Below are 17,887 nucleotides of genomic sequence, written 5' to 3' on the forward strand. Positions count from 1 at the left end.
AATATCCTTTGGACCAAAGGATGCTAGGTCTTTATTCTATCCTCATGACGACGCCTTGGTATTTTCTGCCAATGTGGCCAACGTATTGGTACACCGCATCTTTGTTGATTCAGGCAGCGCCGTCAACATCTTATATCTAGAGTGCTGGCAGGCAATGGGTTTGGAGGCTAAGTTAGAGCCCGCTGTGGCTCCTCTTTATGGGTTTTCAGGGGAATCAGTCCTACCGGTGGGAATAATTGAGTTGCCAATGACGATAGGGCAACCATGGGGAAAAAAGACCCGAATGGTCAAGTTCTTGGTCATCGACGCACCGAAACCCTCTTACAACATGATCTTTGGGAGACCGGCGCTGAACTCTTTTAAAGCAATCATCTCTACTCTTTACTTGAAGATGAAGTTCCCCTTGGAAGGAGGCAAAATTGGTGAAGTGTGGGGAGACCAGGCTGTGTCGAAGAAATGCCATGTACAAGTATTAACTCAATACTCCGGACAAAAGCGAGAAAGGTCAGTACACCAAGTAGAGGCAAGCAAGAAGGGAAAAATTGGAGTGATCACGGCTTCAGAGCCCGAGCGGAGAGAGATCGCAGAGCTGCAAGGGTGAAATTATAAAACACCCCTCGTCACTACCAATGATACATGCATGGTTATTGAGCTTTTCAAGGATAAGGAGGGATTTACCACCAAAATCGGGGCACATATGGAGCCAGAATTGCAAAGAAAAGTAATAGCCTGCCTGCGCAGAAACGCTGACGTATTCGCGTTCACTACGGCGGACCTGAAAGGAATCGACAGAGAGCTAGCCGAGCATCGTTTGAACGTGGATCCCACGATCAAGCCAGTCAAGCAAAAGACGAGACACTTCGGTACTGAAAAGGATGCTGCTATTCGAGAGCAGATACAGGCGTTATTAGAAGCGGGACATATCATAGAAGTGCAATACCCGGACTGGGTGTCAAACGCTGTCATGGTGGAAAAGAAGGCTAAGACTTGGAGGATGTGTGTGGATTATCGGGACCTCAATGCAGCCTGTCCAAAGGATTGTTACCCATTGCCACGGATCGACCAGTTAGTAGACGCAACATCAGGATGCGAACTTTTATCAATGATGGATGCTTACCAAGGATACCATCAGGTTAAGATGTACAAGAACGATGTTATTAAAACAGCATTCGCAGTCTGCGCAGGGATCTTCACATATGTGAGTATGCCATTTGGACTAAAAAACGCTGGGGCTACTTACCAGAGAATGATGGATAGAATCTTCAAAGATCAATTGAAAGAAAATGTGTCAGTCTATGTAGATGACATGCTGGTACGCAGCACTGAAGCACGCACACATGCGGACGACTTGGAGAAAATCTTCTCGGTGATACGAAGACACAAGCTCATGCTCAATCCGGCTAAATGTACCTTCGGGGTGCAGTCGGGGAAATTCCTGGGATACAAGGTTACGCCTGAGGGGATAGAAGTGAATGCAGACAAAGTTAGAGCTATTATTGACATGACGGCGCCGCGGAACGTCAAAGAGATACAAACATTGAACGGACGAATAACTGCACTAAGTCGGTTCATATCGAGGTCAGCAGAAAGAAGTCTGCCCTTCTTCAAAATTTTGAGAAAGGAAAGTCGATTCGAGTGGAGTAGCGAGTGCCAGCAAGCCTTCGAGGACCTCAAAGAATATCTCAAAGGACTACCCGTCTTGACCAAACTGATACCGGGGGAACCACTATATCTATACACTTCGGTGGGGGTAGAATCTTTGAGCGCTGTGCTAGTGCGGGAGGAAGGGGGTACGCAGAAGCCAGTTTATTTCGTGAGCAAAATCATCCAAGGAGCGGAGATCAGATACACCGCAGTGGAGAAAACAGCTTATGCTATCATGATCACGGCAAGAAAGTTGCGCCCATACTTTCTGTCACACAAAGTTATCGTCAGAACAGCGTTGCCTTTTCAACAAATCCTGGGGAGGCCAGACCTCGCAGGGAGAATGGTAAAATGGGCCATTGAGCTGGGCGAATATGACGTGGCGTTCGAACCGCGTACAACCATTAAAGCACAGGCCCTAGCTGACTTCATTCAAGAGACCACGAGATGGCCGTTGCGAGGACCATGGACGGCGCAGGTCGACGGTTCCGTCACCAAAGAGGGGTGTGGAGTCGGAATATACATTGAATCGCCAGAGGATGGAACCTACCAGTTTGCGATCAAGTTTGAGGACAAGCTGTCAAATAACGAGGCAGAATATGAAGCAGTGATAAGGGCTGCCCATATCTTGAAGGAGCTCAGAGCAGACACAGCAATAATCAAGACCGATTCGCAATTGGTAGCCCAACAGTTGAGAGGCGAATGTGAGGTTCGTGATGACAGAATGCGAGCTTACTATGATAGGATGCAGCAGCTCAAGGAAAAGTTTGAAGAATTGAAAATAATACAAGTACCCCGGGAAGAAAATCGAAGGGCTGACTTGCTAGCGAGGATGGCCAGCGCCGTTGAACAATCATGGAATGATGAAATCACACTCTTGTTTGAACCAAAGAAGAGCCCAGGGATTCAAGTCTGCGCCGTCGAAGTGGGGGATGATTGGCGAGTCCCAATTATTCATTTCTTACGTACGGGAGAAAAAATGGAGGGAGACACAGCAAAATACGCTAGATATGAAAATTTCTGTTTGATAAACAACCAGCTTTATAAGAGATCTTTCACGAACCCGTTCCTTAAATGCTTATCAGCGGAGGAGGCAGAATTCGCCCTAAAGGAAATCCATCAGGGATGATGTGGAAACCATGCAGGATATAAAGACCTGACCAGAAAAATCATCAGAGCAGGCTTTTACTGGCCTGGCATCGACAGGGATACCAAAGCTTATGTAAAGAAGTGCGAATCTTGCCAAAGACATGCGCCAAGGATTAACGTCCCGGGGGAAGAAATGGGGGTGATGTACTCGGCGTATCCTTTCGACAAATGGGGAATTGATATCGTGGGTAAACTGCCAACAGCGCCGGGAGGAAAATGTTTCTTGATAGTGGCAGTAGACTATTTCTCAAAATGGGTGGAGGCAGAGGCTGTAACAAGGGTGGATGAGACCACCGTCGAAAAATTCATCTGGAAAAATATCTGTTGCAGATACGGGGTGCCCAGAGTTCTAATATCAGATAATGGAGCACAGTTCACTAGTCAAAGAATCGAGGATTTTTGTTCAAGGATGGACATCGAGCAGAGATTCGTCTCAGTAGCCCATCCCCAAGCCAATGGTCAAGTCGAGCTGGCTAACCGCACTATCTGTGAGGGAATCAAGAAAAGACTAGAAAGAAGCAGAGGACGATGGGCAGAGGAATCGGACACGGTCTTGTGGGCGCTGCGTACCAGTCCCAAAACAGCCACAGGTGAAGCCCCGTTCACTTTGGTTTATGGCTCAAATGCGGTCATTCCAGCAGAGGTAAGGTTAGAATCACATCGGATTTGTACATATGATCCGGTGCAGAATGAAGAACTGCGCAGGCTTGAACTGGACCTCATAGATCTAAAGCGAGAAGAAGCCTAGGTCAAGGCTGCCAAGTACAAAAGCATCATTAAAGCAGAGTATGATAAGAAGGTCAAGCAGCGCCGATTCCAAAAAGGCGATCTAGTACTCAAGCGCGCGGATGCTCTGAAAGCTACCGGGAAATTTGAAGCTAACTGGGAAGGACCATATATCATCACCGAAGTCTTAAAGGGCGGAGCCTATCATCTGTCTGATCAGGAGGGGAGAGTTCTCGAGAGGCTGTGGAACATCAATCACCTCAAGAAATTCTATGTGTGAATCTTATTCATGTCCCATCATTATGTAGACCAGATACTCTTTTTCCCCACAGGGGTTTTAATGAGGTCTGGGGCCATGGTCGTCATCAATAAAGATCTATGGTTTTAGGGGAAATTCGCCTCTTATGTTTTCTTCAACATAATTTACAACACAGGTTAAGAAGACGACGCAAGCACAAATTTAAGGCATAAATTGCACAATTCAAGGCATAAATTGCACAATCCAAGGCATAAATTGCACGACGAGGGCATAAATTGCACAATTCAAGGCATAAATTGCACAATTTAAGGCATAAATTGCACGACGAGGGCATTAATTGCACAAATTCAAGGCATAAATTGCACAATCCAAGGCATAAATTGCACGACGAAGGCATTAATTGCACAAATTCAAGGCATACATTGCACAATTCAAGGCATAAATTGCACGACGAGGGCATTAATTGCACAACGAAGGCATAAATTGCACAGTTCAAGGCATAAATTGCACGACGAGGGCATTAATTGCACAAATTCACGGCACAAGTTACACGACAAGGGCAATAATCATAGAAATATCAAGCAGTGGATCGCACGAGGATGCCATTATTAGCAAGAGCTCATCTGCGCCGCTGCTGTCGATTTCACTCAAAACGTCACCCCTAGTATTCGAGGCGATTGATCAACAAATAAGAATATGGGACGATGACCACAAGAGCATCAATCACGAAATAAGGGCATTAATTGCATACGCTAAACTATAAATTGCAACGCCTAAGACATTAACTGCACAATACAAGATGTGAATTGCAAAGTCTAAGGCAATACGAGGATATCAATGGTAGCGGCTGAGGCATTAACTGCAAGGTTTAAAACACGATGATCCAGATCCCCCAGTTAGCGCAGAACGAGGTCTCGAGTCTGCGCAGACAAATATTTTGTCTAGAGAATCAGCCAAGATTTCCATGGTTGAACCGCGAGTCCGAACATTCTGACGAACATGGGGGTGTAGAGCACCAACCAAGATTACGGGCCTAGTTGTCATTCAGGGAATAATCTGATTCGAGAAATATCATTGCGCAATAACAACAGAGAATTTACGAATAACACACAACATTTACAAAAAACCAAACAAGAAATAGTGAAAGAGATACCAAAAAGGAAAGATTCATACGGGAGCCAAACAAATTACAAAGTACCAAGATTCATACGAAGTTCCCATTACAAATACACGAAGTCCGCAAAATCAGAAGAGGGAGTGTTCTAGCATTTAAGGGTTGGAAGGTGGAGTTGGGGGCTTGTCTATCTGTATCTCCTCATCTGTGTTGCCACCGCTGTCCCCACCGGAAGGTTCGGGCTGCGGAGATACCGGCGCGATAGAAGCCGGCGCCGCCACGATCACAGGAGCTGGCTCATAGAACACTCCGCCACCTGGGTAGTTACCCCGGACTGAGCGGATACGAGAGCGGATCTCGTCCATATAAGGCGTCCTGATAAAGGGACGAGCAGGCAGAGTAGGCGGAGGGTTAGCACCACGGCCCATCACAAACAAGTTGATGGCCTTGTCTACAATAGGGAACCACCACTCGAGAGTCGGTGGCGAATCAGCGCGGATACCCAAAATTTTTCCAAGAGCATTGGAATCGATGGCACGCAACACCGCATCATTTTCGCACAAGGCTCTCTGCTCGGGAGAAGCTTGAGTCAAGTCAAGAGTAAGCTGGGTAGACTCCTTGACAAGCCATTTCAACGCTGGGGCAGCAGCAGTCAGCAATTTAGGGGTACAGGTGAATGCGATGATAGTTTCTTGCAACATGATACGCAAGAACGCATGACCCTCCGGGGAAAGAAAATAGCGCAGCCGGTGTTGCTTAATGCCATTCTGAAAAGCCGCGTTTTCTTTCGCCACGATCTCCTGCTTGAGGGCAGCCAACTTCTCCGCATGATCTTGGGCGGCGGCTGCAAGTTCTTTTTCATTCTCATGCTTCACGCGCGCTAACTCTCCCTGAACCCGAACCAGCTCCGTATCAACGGACAACCTCTCAGCCTTCAACTTCTCGTTTTCCTCTCGCAAACACTACTACAAAAGTTTACATACATAACAGTACATAGATAACGGTTTTTTTCAAAAACCGTTATCTATGAGCGCACTTTTAGGAATAGATAACGGTTTTGAAAAAATCCGTTATCTATGTACTGTTGTCTATATCCATAGATAACGGTTTTTGAAAAACCGTTATGTTTTTGCGTTATCTATTAGTTGCATACATAACGGTTTACAAAACCGTTATGTAACCGTTATCTATGACCATCTTTTATAACGGTTTATTCATAACGTTAAAGAACCGTTATGTATAAGAGTCATTTACAACGGTTTTGGAACCGTTATCTTTGAGCGTATCTAAAAACTGTTGTGTATAATTTTTTTTTATTAATTTTTTTTTATTAATTTTTTTAAAATTATATTATATTATATTAAAAAATAACATATAAATTGTTTATCCTAAAATCTGAATTTATTCCTAGATATAGACTTTGAAAAATAAAAAAATCATAACATTTTTTTGTTTTATCATTAAGTAATACTTATATAAAATCTAAATTAAAAATCTAAATACCAAAAATTGAATATTAAAAGTGAAAAAAAAGAAAAAGAAAAAAGGAATAGATTTTGCCTTAGGTTATTTCACCTAAACATTTTCGCGCCTAACACCTTCGATCCCGCGCTGAATTTTTCATTCCTTTGCAATTTTCGTTCGTCTGCAAGTTTGGTTCCTCAAAATTTTCGTTCGTGTGCAAGTTTGGTTCCTCAAAATTTTCGTTCGTCTGCAAACGGAGGACCGCCGTTCGGCCTTCCTCTGCCTGTTGCGCCGCCACCCCCTGCTCGCCGAGGCGCCGCCCTTCATCTGCTCTCAACATCTGGTCGCCGTCGTTCAGGAAATAGAGAAGCTGACGTCCGCAAAAGGGGGAAGCTGACTTCTGCAAAAGGAGGACGGCCGTTCGCCCTTCCTCTGCCTGTTGCGCCGCCACCCCTGCTCGCCGAGGCGCCGCCTTTCATCTGCTCTCAACATCTGGTCGCCGTCGCCCGCCCTTCCGCTTTTCGTTGCGCCGCCGCCAGCGATTCCAGGTTCGATTGAACTAGGGCTTTTTAATTGTGAAATTAATAAGTCTCGATTGAACTAGGGCTTTATTTGTATGTTTACATTCTTTATTTTTGCTCCAAAGTTGATTTGATTTATGATATCCTCTAGTATCCTTTTCTATTGATGACAAAGTGCATATTCCAATTACAACGGAGATGCATATTGTTGTTTCTGCAATCTGCAAATTCCTTTTCTTAAGCACTTCATCATCATATGTATAATTCTCAGCATTGTCAACATAAACCTGGGAAAAGGGGCAAAAGTAGCATCGACCAGTGATGTAAGACTTCTAAGCTAACATCCCTTCAGCCTGAATGAAACTCTTCGATGATTAATATCAACCAGAGTGCCCATATTAAAAAATAGATTAGCAAGATTGCCCCCCTTCTAATCCTACTTAGGCAGGCCCAGGTCCTTGTTGGCCATCAATTAGCCATTTGGTCCTTATGTGCAGCTCACTGAGTGCATATGACATTATACATACACGACCTGAAAATAACTCATCTAAGTGATAATTTCCAAGTTCAGACACAATAATGTTACCCACATATTCTGAGAGGTGCTCTGCAGTTTATCTAAGAATAAGAAAATAACTACATGATTTTCAATTAAACTAACTAAATTCCAATTTGTTGCTCCCAAAATACTGAAAAGTGCCTAATAAACTGAAATATCAAGACAATATTTACAAGGCAATATCCGTAAGTAGAAATGTAGAATATAAAGTCACCAACAATGATATTCATTTGATACTTACATATCACTTAGCATACTCAATTAATCAAGTCATCATCTGAGTTAAGTAAGAAAACAAAGACATTGATGGGCAACAATGCTAACAGAACTCCAGTCATCATATATGTCTGCTATTGCAATTTTTATTTATATTTAAAAGCTACCTACATGGCTGTATGCAATTCAGCACCTTTACCATGCTTGATGATATTTGGTTATCATGTTCTGTTGGAATTTGATGCATATGTTACTTATGCTTCAGGTAATTGATGCATGTGCTAAAGGGGATTTGGGCCGCTTTATAAACCATAGTTGTGACCCTAACTGCCGGACAGAAAAGGTATTACTGGAAACTTTACCTTTCTTATATGTGTTTTCTTCATATATTTCAGAGGTTCAGTATAATGTGAAAGGTTATGGATCTGTAAAAACTTTTATTCAGTTTAATCATGTTAACAAATTACATGCATTCCCCTCCTATGGGGTGTGGCTTTCACCTTCCCCACTTCCTCCCCAGTTTGTGTGTGTTTGTTGACGTTTCATGTGAAGCCCAACAGAACTTTCGCATCTTCAAAAATCATTATGTGTGATAATTAAACTTCCTAAGAATGGAGAATCCTTAAAATTTTTGAACAACTTTCCTTTTGATCTTGTGATAGGTTTATCATTTACATTTATGTTGTTTTAGGTTTGAAAGCACACGGTGATAGAGAGATTGACAAAGAGATAAGCTTGAAGGTGAGTTTTATATCCTCTTGCTTTTAGTTTTGCACCATGGCTCAACTGGCAGCCATGGTTATGTAAATACCCTATATAGATTTTAGAAGGAATCTAGGTGCTCTTAGTTTTGCACCATGGCTCAACTGGCAGCCATGGTTATGCATGAATATCATAGATAAGCATGTATCTAGGTAGTCGATATGGAGAGTAGGTTGGGGAATGGCTCGTTCCATTCCATTTGTTGCTGTGGTGATGGCTTGGAGCCGATTCTATGTGCTATGTGTGTTTGTGCTGTGTGTTTTGATGCTTACACTTTAGTTTAGTTTGAACATTTATCATGAACATGCTATAGATTGTAAAATATGGTGTTGTGGGCTAGCAGATATAAGGAAAAAATAGCAAAATATATACTTTGAAACGAGAGAGGAAACACATGGAATGTGATTATTAACAGAACCAAATCAAATCTTAGTACTTAATAGTATTAGTATCTCTCAACTACCAGTTTTGTACTGCACAGCAAATATCTGTGCAATATTTATAACTGAACTAATTACACTTCCATCACAAATCTGAGTCACAATACTAGAAAGTTAGAAACAGTAACTTTCCCGTTGATAGGAGTATTATTTTTCTGTTAAGACTTAAAATCATATTAGCATTAGATACCAATTAAATCAGTTGACTGATGGCCAATTAAATCCGAGACAGATTCTAGATATAAATCCAATTAACTAAATATGATATTTGAAGTACAACTGGAGAATCTTAAATAAAATAATTTAACAGTTACTAATTATTACATACACTACTGTATAGGTTTATTATGTGGTTACTAATTAATTATTTGATAAACTGCCACTATTTAGGTACATTGCGTGGTTACTTACGGAATTGATAAAAATGAATAAATTATGGATGTCAAATGAATAAACTGCCACTATGAACTTAATGCCTACACGTCTCTATCATCGATGGTAACTATATATATTATACTCTTCATCATTTAACTTTCTAATAGAACTTTTGTAATTATTCGTAAAATATATTTATGTACGTATTTCTTTTTACAGTTTAAGAATGTTAAGACATACACCGAAGCGGAAATCGATGATATTCGTGAGGAATGGGCAACTTTTGTGATAAAGCATGTGTTTGCTTGAACTTTAGGTATGATAGCGATATGTTAATGTAAATTTTCTTAGGTGCAAGCTATGGATAATTGAAAGCTGTTGCATTTACATTCATGAAATCCTTTAACTTAATGTTTTATTTGCATAAAAATTTCACATTTTGACTGCATGAAGTTGGTATTATGCAGGAATGGAGCAGATGATAGGAAAGATAGAAGTTCCCGGGAACTACAATCCTTATTTACAACAAGAAGACTACAACATGGATGGATAACCGTATAGATCTCTTGACTTGTGGTATATGTGCTTTATGAACTGAAAATATTAGTTTCTTCTACTCGAACTCGGAGAATGCTGACCTTGTCGTCTTGAACTGCATTTTGTCTGGCCTCGTTGCTTTAAATTAACAGATCTTACTTTTGAATCTTTGATGATTGTTTTTGCAACTTTTGAATGTTAATATTATGTTCTCAATGTTATTTTATTATTTGAATTTTTTTCTTTTGAGTTTTAGATATAAATAAAAGGCAAAATTGAGAATATATAAAAAATATGCGGAAAACTGTCATCTATTACATGCAAAACTGTTATCTATAATAAAATAGACAACAAAAATTAAAGGTCATACATAACGGTTAGTAACCGTTATGTAAGATAACAATAACGAAAATAATCCGTTATGTATGTGGAGACAAACCGTTATGAATGAAAGTCATAGATAACGGATGTAAGTGTTATGTATCACAAGGATAACAAACAAGAAACGTTATGTAAATTGCAATAAAACGTTATGTATAACAATTAAAATGCAAAATCATAACGGTTTTCCATGTCTTTCATAACGGTAAAAAACGTTATGTATGCAAGTCATAGATAACGGATGTAAGTGTTATGTATCACAATATAAAACCGTTATCTATATCTTACAAAGATAACGGTTTAAACCGTTATAAAAAGTATAAAAAACTGTTAACTATGTTATGAGAAAAAAGAAATATTATATAATAGATAACGGATTAATTCTAATACATAACAGTCGAAAACCGTTATCTTTTTCTTACAAAGATAACGGTTTAAACCGTTATAAAAAGTATAAAAAACTGTTAACTATAATATGAAAAAATATATATTATGGAATAGATAACGGATAAATTATAATACATAACAGTCGAAAACCGTTATGTATAATCAATATAGATAACGGTTTTATAACCGTTATGTATGTGTGGTTGTACTGTTATCTATTCCCTTCATAGATAACGGTTTTATAACCGTTATGTATGTGTGGTTGTACTGTTATCTTTTCCCTTCATAGATAACGGTTTTTAAACCGTTGTGTATGACACCTATAATAGATAACACCACTATACACAACGCTTTTTTTGCTCATAGATAACGGATATAATCCGTTATCTATGTGCGTTTTTCTAGTAGTGAAACGGCGAGCTTCCTCCTCAGCAGTAGTACATCGGGCCAGCGCCGCTAGGAACTCCTTATCTTTGGTCTGGACCTCGCCCTCTGCACGAAGAAGACTTCGAACAACGGCCAAACATTCAACTCTGGCCTGCGCAGATGAAATAACAAAAGAACTTAGGGAATACACATCTAAAAAGCGAAAATGGAATAAACGAAAATGAGCCCACCTTCTCAATCGTCATCACAAGGCCATCTGCCATCTGCTGGCGGTTCAAGGACTCCTGAGCTTGAAGATCAGCAGGGGCAATCTGGGCGATCATTTGAGATCGACACTCTTCACCAGTTAGATCGCCAAGAACACGAGGGGCGATCCCCGCTCCAAAAGACACCCCAACAACAGGAGAAACAGGCATCTGAGCAGAGGAGGTAGCATCCTCTGAGTACAATACGACGGTTTCCGGCTGCGCCGCAGACGTCGTGGTTTTCTTTTTCTTCTGCTGCAATTGCCTCTTAGTCGAAACACCTTTTCGTTTCTTCAGAACTGGAGGATCATCCTCTTCTACATTTCCGGTATCTCCATCGCGAAGCTGGGGGCGTCGAGAGCCGGAAGATCCCGCGGCAATGGCTTGCGCGGCGCCGCCTACAGTCTGCGCAGCCGGAGATGGTTCAACAGCACCACTCTGAGAAAAATTGAAGCTATCAATGACACCGACTGATGGGGTTTTCCACGTATCCATACCTAACTCAAAGCAAACAAAACGGAAAGCACATCAGAAACACAATCCAAAGAACAAATCCGACATGCACAAGAAAGAGGGACTAACGTAAGAACAAAACATGACAAATATTAATGTTAAGACACATTTAATACCCTCGGGAGATAGGGGGTAGCGGGAGAATAAGCCTGCACCGGCCAGGACAGAGGGTCTAGTCACCAGCACCTTCACGTCTAAAACTTCCTTGACCCGGGCCTCGGCCAACCGTGTCAAAAGAATATCTTCAATATCAGTTACACGCGCATAACTAGAAGGGGTGAGGTGTTTAGTCTCATGCCATTGAAGTTGGGCATCGGCGCCGATAATGTCTGGCCAAGTACCATTTCGGGTTTGGACAAAGAAATATTTATCTTGGAAATCTTTGTCTAAAGAAGTCATCTTTTTCATAAAAGCCATATAACCCCCAGCCTTGGAGGTGAAATTATAACGGGACCCTGTTCGTTTCAGAACATGGGTCTTATGGAATAGGGCAGCGCTGTAGGGATAATTGTTAGCGGCGCAGACTATATGTAGCACGTGGGCTCGACGAATAGAAGAAGGAGAAAGTTGAAAAAAGGGAATGCCATACAAATTACATAGTTCAATTAGAAAAGGAGAATGAGGGATGCGCAGTCCAGCATCAACTTGATCGACCCAGATCGGAACAACATCGGGATTAATGCCTCGAAAAGTATTAGGCATGTCGGAATCAGGGTCAGCAGGATTCTGGATCCGGACTTTGTAATCCGAATCACCAACATCGATACGAAGGGCATCCCTTATCATCTTCATGGATCGGGTAGACAAAGTGGATTGGGGGAGTGCAGACGAAGCAGCCATGGATAATGCAAAGTTGCAAACAAGAAAACAGCACGAAACGAGAAAGGGGGAAGGAAGGGGGATGAAGAAACCGTCAAAAGGAAAAAGTAAAATATCGCAAAGCTAGAGGAAGGAGAGAAGAGATACCTGGTTAAACCTAGCGACAGGGAGGGCGAGAAGAGAAAGGGGAACAACCGGCGGGGAGAGAGGAGAAACTGAAACAGAAAAAACGAAGAACACAGAAGAGTGAAGGAAGAAAGAGAATAAGGAAAATGAGAAAGAACAAACATTTATAGAGGAGATGGATTCGAAGAGACAGAAAAGGAGGGAAATCATTAGGGTTAAAAACTAAGGGTCCAGATTTAATCACGGAAATGGCGGTTGAAAAGGGAGGGTGCAGATCGAGTCTGGGGCTGTGAAAGGACGTGCACGGGGAATAGCAAAAGTGTCAGTCATTAAATGACAAGACGTCATGGACAGAGGAAAGAAACCCTACGAAGACAAGAAAGCACCAAACGCTCGATACAATTACAAAAAGAAATCCAAAAACCTCTCACCCCAGAAATACCAGAGAATCGGCGCCGACTAAAGCCTGCGCCGCGTAGAAGAAATCAACATATTCGGCCCAGAAGACATATTTGACAAGAAAATAGCGTAGATCTAAGGCATCATTGGTCGAGAAAGGAATTGAACCAAGCTCTAGGCATACCTGACTCGGAAGAGCAGAGCCGTGTCACACAACGATCAAAGCAAAGTAGCAGTTCCAATATAAGTCGGCGTAGACTAGAATAGGGGAGACCTGATTTCAAGCACATCTACGAAAATTCAAAGCTCTCTTTTTCGTAGACTAGGGGGGGAGTAGCTGATGAGGAGTAAGGATCCCATCAGCCATCCTACCCCGAACAAGGATAGCGGCGCCGACTTAGCCCCGGGACACACTCGGCCCAAGAAGCGTGAATACACCACACGATCACCGAAATAACACAACGGCGATGATCAATGTCGACGCAGATTAAGAAAGAAGCTGGCTTAAACCCCAAGCCCACTCGGATCGAAAGAAGCAAAGCCATATCATAAGAGATAGCGGCGCCGCCAAACATCTGCGCAGACTTGAGAGGACAGTGCAACACTAAAAGCGACATACGGAGAAGACTTAAGGAGTGAAAACAACCAGTAATGAGAGCTGGAAAAGAGCACGTGTTCAACAAAAAGCTGCAAAATAGTTAGAGAGTTTGTTAGTAGAGAGAGAAATGTTCATGTACGCCGCATGTGGAGTACGTGAACGACACGAAAAGCCCATTTTACCCTTCGCCCTAATGTAATCCTATAAATACGCTCTGTAAACCAATATTTGATATGCAATTTTACCTTAAGAAATCTCATCTGCAAGTTTTCAAGCAAATCCCCTCTCACAGTGCGATACAGGTGATTCCGACGTCCTTTTCCGACTAGTTTAGATAGGTTTGAACGTTAAACCTCAACAATTATTATTATTATTATTATTATTATTATTATTATTATTATTATTATTATTATTATTATTATTATTATTATTATTATTATTATTATTATTATTATTATTATTATTATTATAATTATTATTATTATAATTATTATTATAATTATTATTATAATCATCATCATCATCATCATCATCATCATCATCATCATCAATTAAAAGTGTTATTTTTATGTGTCATTTATGTGATATCACCATTTCTAAAGTAGTTTAAAAGTTTTCATCCATTTTAGTATAATCATATTGTTTTTCTGTAGGAATTATAAATTCCTTCGAAGGATTTTCCAATCTAGAAATTCTGTAATCTAGATTTTTATTTTCATTTTTTAATTCTTGTATTTCTCTTTTTAAATTATTTATTTCTATTATAATATCATTTGTAGACGTAGGATTCTCTTTTATTTTCTTTTGTCTTATTCTTTTATAGACTTCTGACATCATATAAGGTCCATCTAAATTCGTCATATTTTTTCTGGATTCCTTATTATTATTAGAAGTACTTGGAAAATTATCTATTTGATCTTCCAACTGATCTATAACTTTTTATCTTAATCCTATATCTTTAATTGTTTTTAAAAATTCTATTATATTATTTTGTGTTAAAACATTTATATTTAAATCTTGAAATTGTGAAAGAATTTAATAAAATTCTCTTTATCCCTTAGTTCTTCCTTTCTCTTTGTTTTGTTCATTGTAAAATATTTGTGCTTGAAGTGGTGTAGTTTGCAATAAAAGCTTCCATTTTGTAAGTATTCTTATTTATTTCTTGTAATTATAATTACTATTGTTTTTATTATTTTAATTTTATGGATAGCCTAATAGGCTAAATCTTATCATGTGATGAATTATATTTGAGCTATATAATTATTTTAACATGGAATCTTGGTATTATATGATGTGATTAGGGTATAATGATTAGGGTATAATAATGAATTAATAAAGAAGAATAAGAGGTTAGATGTAATGGTATCGGGCATGCTCAAGGTTTCGTAAGATTTATTTTGTCACACTGTTTACCCATGATAAGTCATTGTTGGGCTATTGTTTGGGGTTTTTGTGTGAAGTTCCTGATCTGGAAATCTTGAGCTGATGACTGATATCATTTACCTGTAATCAGTGTTTTGCACTATTCCTCTTAAGAGCATCTGCAACGGTTACACGATAGCAACCTACTCGTGTAAGGCTGCTATCGTGTAAACCGATTCAGCAAACACTTACACGAGGGCTACACGTTCTATCGTGTAGCCCTCACAACGGTTGAAAATAGGCGCGTGTAGAACACGCGCCTTTATAAAAAAAATCGAATTTTGAATTCTTGAGGCAGCTTTGACTCCTCGGTTCCCGTGCCAAATTTGACCGTTCGATATTTTTTTTTAATTTTTTCTTTTCTTTATATTCCATCTTCTTCCCCACTTTCACTCCACAATTCTCCTTCTTCTTTCACTTTCACTCATTCTTCTTCCTCCTTCAAGCCTTTTCTTCTTTTTTCTTCCGACAATGGCGGAATCCGACCACGGTTCTTCGTCTGATTCATCCGACGGTGTAGCTCATGCGATCATGGAGGAGATAGTTGCAGAAACAACTGCTTGCTCACATCTACGCCCAGCCGGCGCCGGAGGCGGGACGTGCAAAACGTCCCCGGTCTTACCTCCACCGTGATAGAGAGGAAGCCCATCAACGTCTTATGCAAGACTACTTCAACGACAATCCGACGTACGGACCTACATTTTTTCGACGGCGTTTTCGAATGCAGAAGGAGCTGTTCTTGCGCATCGTCGAGGCTGTTCAAGATGAAGATACTTACTTCCAGATGACCACTGATGCAATAGGTCGGGACTCTCTTTCCCCGTTGCAGAAATGCACGTCGGCTATCCGCTAGTTAGCCACCGGCGTCAGTGCAGATACTTTTGACGAGTATCTCAAGGTCGCCGACTCCACCGGGCATGTATGCCTCAAGAAGTTCTGCAAGGCGGTCATCCGGACTTTTGGAGCCCATTATCTGCGCCGTCCAACGCCGGAGGACATCACACGCCTTATCCAGATGCACGAGGCGCGACACAGATTTCCCGGGATGCTCGGGAGTCTTAATTGTATGCATTGGAGTCCTTCAAGCTCGGTGGGGAATCATTCGCAGTCCCGCGCGAAATTGGTATTTGGAGCACCTCCGGGACATCATGCTGTGTTGCATCATTCTCCACAACATGATTGTGGAGCACGAAGGTGAATGAGCAACCAATTGGAGAGATGACGACGCGGGACATGGGGCGTCTAGCAGTGACTCGACGGAGAGTGGTCGAGCAACCCCAGTTTCATTCGAGGAATATGTGCAAAGATATGCCCTTCTCCGAGATAGGCAGTTGCACGCCGCGCTCCAATATGATTTGATGGAGCATGTTTGGGCACGTTTCGGACCTCTAGGGCCGGAATAGTTATTTGTAGGATTTGTTTTTATTTTATTAAATTTTATGTAATTTTTAGGATTTCAAAATTAATGCAATTTAAATTTGAAGTAAATTGTGTAATTTAAATTTATGAAATTAAACTTAAATGAAAAATGGATTAATCAAAACTAAAACTATCATGTAAGCTATCATGTAACCCCAATGCAGCCTCTTTACACCATGTGATCCCCCTCTCATAAAGTAGGCTATCATGTAGGCTATCATGTAACCCCAATGCGGATGCTCTAATACAAGGGACTCTCTCTTCATTAAAATCAAAATTTGGAGTCCATCTCCAAATCCATGGAATAGAGAATTCAACAAAGAAATATAAAGAAGATATTCCTTCTATATAAAAATCCTTATCTTCATTCTCTAAAATTTTTGGTGAAATTTTCACCCATTTATCAAAAAAAAATTTAAACTCTTCTGGCAAAATATTTACACGAGTACCAAAATATTGCCACCATTTAATAAACCATATTGGAATATCATGTTTATAAACTTCTGAGCAAATTTTTAAAAACCAAGAATGCTTTCGTTTATTGTTTTCATATAATAAAACTTTATCAAAAGCATCAATATAATCCCAATAATTATATTTGACAGGACTATTACTAGAGGGATAAGAAAACTCTTTAATTCTCTGTGGAGATATTCCCCATTCTTCCAAAGGTATAATTTTCTTAATAATAATCTTACTAAAGTTATAAACTTCAGGTTGCCCACTAGAAAAATGTCACACCCATTATTAATGAGTATATTCTCATAATATAATCTTGGTTTATAAACCCTGGATGCATATGATGCATTTTCCATGTATCTTTCCATTAAGGTCCATGGATCATCTTTCCATTTCATGTCTTTTTCTTCAAGAAGAAATATAACTTCTTGTTTTTTATTCATAATAAAGGCAGAAGTAATTTCTTCATTTTCATTTCCCACTATAGAGGAAAAAGATGTAAAGATTTTACCCTGTGAATTTTGGCTTGAATTATTACCCCCTTTTTGTTTCTTATATTCAAGAAATTCTTGATACTCCTTGTCATTTGTCAAATCTGCAGCTATAAGCTTCTGCTTTCCATATTGAACCAGTATTTCTGGTTGTTTTCCTCTGCCTCCTCTTCCTCTATAAGAGGAAGAACCCCTACCTCGAGAATACATTCCTGCAATTATTGTATATATTCTCTAGTTAAAAAATCAGGAAGATTATTATCTTCTCCTTTTTTATAAATTATTTCAAAATCGAATGGTGTTAGGTGCGCCTGCCATCTAGCAAACATTTGTTTAGAAACATCATGTTTAAAATCTTTACTGAACATGTACTTAGCTGATTTACAATCAGTTTTAATAATAAATTTTTGATTATATAAATCATCTTGAAATTTTAAAACACATTTTACTATTGAAAGAACTTCTTTTGCGATAG

The sequence above is a fragment of the Salvia miltiorrhiza genome, chromosome 6 (genome assembly GCF_028751815.1).
Source record: "Salvia miltiorrhiza cultivar Shanhuang (shh) chromosome 6, IMPLAD_Smil_shh, whole genome shotgun sequence".
NCBI lineage: Eukaryota > Viridiplantae > Streptophyta > Magnoliopsida > Lamiales > Lamiaceae > Salvia > Salvia miltiorrhiza.